This window comes from Echinops telfairi, unplaced genomic scaffold (genome assembly GCF_000313985.2).
Source record: "Echinops telfairi isolate 266 unplaced genomic scaffold, ASM31398v2 ScPeMD7_7400;HRSCAF=8409, whole genome shotgun sequence".
Lineage (NCBI taxonomy): Eukaryota > Metazoa > Chordata > Mammalia > Afrosoricida > Tenrecidae > Echinops > Echinops telfairi.
In genome coordinates, this window is record NW_022111300.1 from 14383093 (window position 1) to 14389925 (window position 6833).

The window sequence follows — 6833 nt, forward strand, 5'->3', positions numbered from 1 at the left end:
AGGGGAAAAATGAGGACCTAATGCCGGGGGCTTAAGTGGAGAGGAAATGTTTTGAGAATGATGAGGGCAATGAATGTACAAATGCGCTTTACACAATTAATGTATGTATGGATTGTGATAAGAGTTGTATGAGCCCCTAATAAAATGATATTAAAAAATTATAGTCAAAATAAAATTGCTCTACACAATTGTATTTGAAAGGATAGCAAAACAAATTGTTTTGCTGGGCATCGATTCTCTTGAACTTGCACTCACAGCTGCTGCAGAGTTACAGAGTAGAACTGCCCCTTTGGGTTTCCGAGGCTGTGAATCTGTATGGGAACAGAAAGCCTCATCTGGTAAGTCCAAAGGACCCTACCTTCTACTACCCCTCCTTCCCCCTAGGTAACCCACCTTTACCTATAATACATTTTAAAAGTATGCTTCACCAAAATATCTATCTCCCAAAACTGGAGAAAGCAAACCTCAGGATCCCATTGTGAAGCAAATTCCATGACCAAATGCAGTAAGAGAATACTTTCTGGGGAAAGTTCTAGTCTGGGGCCTTCAAAGTTTTAGGTTCATGGGCATTTCTAGCATCTTTAATCTTAGGTTCCAAGGATTGTACTTTTGGTAAGACATTTAGTCTTTTAAGGCATAAAAGAAACACCAGCCTCAGGTATCATTTAAGGAGAACATTTATTAAGACTTAATGGAGCAAAGACAAAGGCACATCATCCAGATGAGGGAGACCTTTAGCAGAAGATCATAATGGATTCATAGCTACATAGTTCCTTCAATAAGGCCTGGAACACAAAGGAAGATGCCACAAATTCATGATTGGTGGCAGAACAGTAGTACATCACAGTTGCATGTGGAACTACAGAATCGGGAATGAAACCACGAGTTGATGTGTGCAGCATGTTAGACAGAAGAGTTTACTAGATTGGTTCAGGCCCTTTGGACAAAGTCAGTCAAGGGACTGTGATAGGGCATGACGATGCAACTTTACTTTCCATAAAGTACTTTCCCAGTACTTTCCATAAAGGACACACCCAGTGAGCCCCTGAAACTCTCTTGTGATGCCTTCTGGCTTCCAAAGGTAAATCAACCCATACATTCTACTTGATAGAAGACCGAACAAGAAAAGGCCAAGTCCTTCAATCCAAGGCAGCCAGGGCATGATGGGTAGGGTCTGACTCATGACTAGGTAACCCCCCAGTGCTGTCCATCAAGAATTCACTCCCATAAGCCCCTACAAGACACTGCCCCTACCTGAACTGGCTGGAAAAGGGTGGAGATATTCCACTTTCCAACACACTCTGCTTGAGGGCAAGACTGTTTTCACACTTAGTTAATGGTCCAATGAGATTTAATGGCGTCTTAATCTTCCTGGGGACTCTGAAAATGAAGGTTGAATTTTCACTGCCATCCATAGCCTTCTGCAAATGGGGTGCTCACACTGTAAGCTCGAATTACAATGGCAAAGAGTGGAGCTAGCTGCTCTCAACTCACTTTTATCCAGGAGATTCCATCTCATAAAGACCCTATAGCACAGAGAAGTCTTGGGTTTTCAAGACTAAATCTTTATGGGTGTAGAAAGCTTTATCTTTCTACCATGGAGCAGCTAGGGATTTTGAATGGCTGATCTTGGGGTTGCGGCCCAATGCACCACCAGGGCTCTGGCTCTGAGGAAGAGCAAATTGAATGACATCGAGTTGCTCATAATTTAGGGACACACTTAATTTATTCACACCGAAATCCCTTGAGACATTTACAGTTGTTCCTTTTGTCCTTAATTGAATCTAGAACTCTGACCCATCCCGTTTCTTCTTTCAACCTTGTTAAAAGGGCATGGTGTAGGGCTTCCACTGTCATTGCTCAGCAAGAAGAGCAGAGAGATGCAGTCAATTCTGAACAGGCCATGAGAGCCAGGCCAACTGGTCCTCTGGCTCAGCTATTTGGAGAGCAGCACTTACTGCCCCTTCAGGCAGAATTCCCCGAGCCAACTGCATAGGAATTGCTTAGCCCTTCTGTCCCTGTGGTCTCTGTGGGGCAAATCAATTTCAGCGAAATCACTTCAACTCAGCTTTCCTGCATCACGTGCTTGGTTGCATGGATGGGAATGTTGTCAGGTCAACCCCAAATGTTTCAGGGCGCTTATGTTATCATATCAAACTTCCAGAAAAGAGTTTCTCAGGTAGAGTTATACAGAAGGAGGCTTAAACTTGCAATGGATCTCATGATTCCTAAACTTGCATTCTTTGCTCGCTCTAGGCTGTTTTGTTTTTTTCCCTTCCTCTTCTCTAATAAAATGATTCTGGCTAATTCCTGGATTAGAGAACATAAGACCATTGGAAAACCTCCCCAATGGGAACAAAGGTTAAAGAAGGGAAGAAGCAGGACATGTGTGTGCCCTGATTCCCACTGGAGCACAAGAAGCCTTTATAATGCATCCCCACCCTTGGAGATGAAAAGGCTTCAGGCCTGTACAAATAAATAACAATAATCTGATCAAAAACTGTTAAAAGCATCAGAGAGATAAACCCAATGAGAAACTTCCAAGGGAAGCAGATAAGCATTTCATCAGAGAGAAATGTCAGTGAAGCAGTTTCTCTCGGGAAGCTACTTTCTTGCCACCCCCACTTCCCCCAACACACACACACACACACACACACACACACACAAGAGAAGAGAAGGCACTGATCAGAAACAGAAAATGCACGTGCATTTTAAACGGAAAGGCATTGAAGGCACAACGTCTTCCAGGTAATCCCTTATATTTGGGCATTTGGAGTTTCCTTTGAGTTCAGAGCTTCTGAACATTTGAAGGAACCATTGGGCACTGTACAGTCACTTTGACATCATCTTAAAATGTATGTATATACATAAATAGATATAAGTGAGGCCTGAAGAAAGAGGGCACTGGTATCGAGTTAATTCCGACTCAGAGGGAGGGAGCATAGAGCGCAGACCAGAATTGCCCCTTTGGGTGTCAGAGGGTTTAGATCTTTTCTGGCGCAGATAGCTTCATCTTTTTCCTGCAGTTCACCTGACGGCTTTGAACCACTGACCTTGTGGATAGCAGCTGACCTTGTGGTTGGCTGCTCCGTGCATAGCCAACTACGTACATCAACGAGTCCTTCATAATTTAACATGAGGGAAAACATAGGGTTGTCGGGCACTCAGATACAGACTTGAGCTGTCAAACAACAAAAGATAAAAGCCCAACTTACTTCACACTGCCTCATCGAGGTCAAAGAGATGGCCAAGTATAAAGGGAATAGCAACACCAATGCTTTCTGCTCAGTTAGCCCTAGAAGCACAGGGCTGGCCTTCTGTTTTTAATGTGTCTCCCGAGAGTCTTCCTTGCCGAGGGAAAATGTGAAATGATTCCCTGGTGTAAATAAATGTTGTTTTCCAGCCTTTATAGCAACATTGGCTTTTCTGAGTCACTGACTTTAAAAATTATTGTAATATAATTTACATTTCATAGAATCACTCATTGTAATATAGAGAATTCAATGATGTCTAGTAAATTAATAAGCATTATGCAATCATCACAAGATTTCCTCTTTGTTTTCTGAGGTTTAAATATGATAGACAGAGGTGGGTTTTATTTCATAGTTACCCTGTTTGATGTTCTCTGATCTTCCTAGATGTGTGCTTTTCAGTCAGTCATTCATTTTAGAAATTTCTTGGCCATTATTACTTCAAATACGTCTTCCCCTCCTCTCTTCTTCTGATTTTTAAATCCTGAGTGCGGTGCAGATTTTACAATGGACCCATGTTCATTAAATATCGTGCTATATTTGTTTTGGTTTTGTTGTTTATTCTTTTTGCATTTTAGTTCAGAAAATTCCCATGGATTTTTCCTCAGATTTACTGATTCTTTCTTCCATATCTTAAATTCATCGATGAGCCCTTCGGAAAAGTGTGTTTTTCTGTTACTATGTCTTTTCAGTTTTAGCATTTCCTTTTGATGCACGCTTAGAGTGTTCAGGTTTCTGCTTATATGACCCACTGACTTTTATATGTTGTCTTGTTTTCTTTTTCCTTTCAGATCCTTGGGCATATTATTAGGGTTGTTTTAAATAATGCTGCCTGATGATTCCAAAATCTATAACATGGTCTGATTCTGATGACTACTTTGTCTCTTCAGACTGATTGTTGTTGTTTGTTTATGTGGTTTTGATTATTATGTGGCTACTGTCATTGTCACCAAGCTTTGCTGCCTTTTAGAAAAACCAGCAAGTTTCTCCAGAGTGGTTTGCTGCCACAACAGAGGGAATAACACACAAAAGGCATCAAGATCAGACAGTACATGAAGCAAAGATTTAATAAGCAAAGTATACTTCAATCATAAATCAATGAAGAAAACAGCGCTGTCTAAGGGCAAGACATTGGATTTTATAGGGATTGGATGACAACAGTGCTTTAGTCCCTAGCCTCCTTTCCATTGGCCCTGTTTCTTGCATAATAATTGGTCCTTATTCCAGTCCAGTGACTGATGTCATAATCAATGACTGTGTACCTCCTTATCATGTGAGGTGGAGTTTGGACGGGTCATCCAGAACTCTGGTGGAGCACACCGTGTAGGGCAGTTTGGGGTAGAAAATACAGACCTCTAGCTCACCCTGAAAATGACTTGTTATTATTTTATTTATTTTGTATTCCTTTTGGTATGTCTTAAAAGTCTCTATTGAGAACAGCACATGTTATATCAGGTAACACAGAGTTTTGGATGAGAATTTATGATTCTGACTATGATACAAGCTTTATAGAATGCTTGTGCACAGTGGATTAAGTGTTGGACTGCTAACTGAATGGTCGATGGTTCAAACCCACCAGCTGCTTCCTGGGAGAACGATAAAGCAGACCACTTCCATAAAGATGTACCGTCTCCCAAATCCTTTGGAGCAGTTGTGTGATGTCCCACAGGGTCCCTAGGAGCATCAATCAGACCTTGAAAGGGGGCCTCCTGGGTGTGCTCTGCACTCACCCAGGCATGCAAACTGTGGTTGTCTTTTTGGTTTGTTTACCTTCATTTTTGTCACTCACATATCATATAACTCAATCTAACCATGTAGCCTTGAGAGAAATCAGTCAGTTTCCTTCTCTGACACAAAAAATTGGGATTATAGCTCACAACATAGAATAATGACCTAAACAGTGAAGACCACATTAAGAAAAATTCATGAACAATTGTGTTGAGTTGTCCTGTGGAGAATGTTTTTTGTTTTGTTTTGTTTTGTTTTGAGTCAGTTTTCTTTCATGTAAACATTCCACTGCTGACTTTCCCCACCCCCTCCCCAGTGCTGACTTTTGCTTTTAGAAAGCATATCCTTAAACAAATAAACAAAAAGTTACTGAGAAAATTCACATTAGTATTTCAATACACTGGTCCAGTTAGACATTCATTCTCTTACTGAGAAACTGTAGCAATTGGTATGACGTTATTTAATCAGTGATGAGTGTGTCATCAATGACTTACATTGATGACATCACTAGGGACATTCAAAGCCCACGAACCACTCTGGCACTCAAAGATAGTCTATGATCTATTTTGTGCATTTAGCTCTAGGAAATTTATCTAAAATTATGTGTCTCTTATATAAGCTAAATTGTTAACTCTTTGAGGCTAAAGTGTTGATGGTGTTAAACATGTGGGATGGAATATGACATGTTTTAAATGCAATTGCTCAAAAATAAGCAACATTAGAGTCGATAACCAAGGCAAGTAATAAATACCAAGTGACATGTGTTATCCTGTATTATTTTTTTTCCTGAATAAATAATAATAACATTTTTGGCTTTTCCACAGCTTCATGGCATTTTATATAAAGAAGTTTAACTGATAGTAAGACTTACCCCTGGCAAATTTAACTGGATCAATATTTGCATGATTTAATTTTATCTTAATTGGGTACCTTGAGACTCTCTGCAGGGGGATTTTTCTCAGAATGTGCCAATAATTATCTTCCATTTGCTCTTCTTAAAATTGTATCCAAAGGCAAATATTTCAACTGCTCTTCTTTCTCTATTGACTCCGCACTCAGAAGTAAACTGCATTACTGCCAAGACTCTACTATCTCAATTGTAAGCCACCTCACATGAAGGAGCTACAGATGTAAAGGAGCAGACATATGACTTTCACTTCTAATTTAATATAACACAAGCTCAAATCATCACAAATAAGCCTATTGCAAATGCAAATCCTTTACATTTATACCAGAATCTCACATAATACTGCCGTTCAATTGAATCCAACTTACAGCAACCCTATGAGACAAAGTAGAACCCTCCTATGGATTTCTAGGGCCGTAAAGTTTCACGGGAGCAGAAAGTCTCCTCTTTCTCTGGCAGAGTAGCTAGGGCCCGTGAGCCAACCTGACTGTGACCTATTACCCGACCAGTATGCCTGTCTCACACATTGGTATTTATTAAATATGTTCCATTGATTGAAACTATCAAGTAGATTAAAGCTTAGAATACTCATTCTCCCAGGCCCACTCTCCGGGCCATCGCCTCTTCACAGAAGAATGTGGAAATGAATGTGGAATGTGGAAATGTGCACAGTGATTTAAGTGTTGGACTGTTAACTTAATGGTCGATGGTTCAAACCCACCAGCCGCCTCCTGGGAACATGAACTCCTGTTGTGCAGAGGGCTATGGCAAGGTACGGGGCCCAGAACGGGCCCTTAATGAATGTTACTTACTATTAACATTTTGATTGCACGGTGCTTAGGCAGCCCTTTAGCTACCCTGGCTCCCACTTGACAGACTCCTCCCTGCCCAGATTCCAGATCCTCAGCCTTTCCCCTTGTACTTAGGCATGTGAAGGGCGGGGGTGG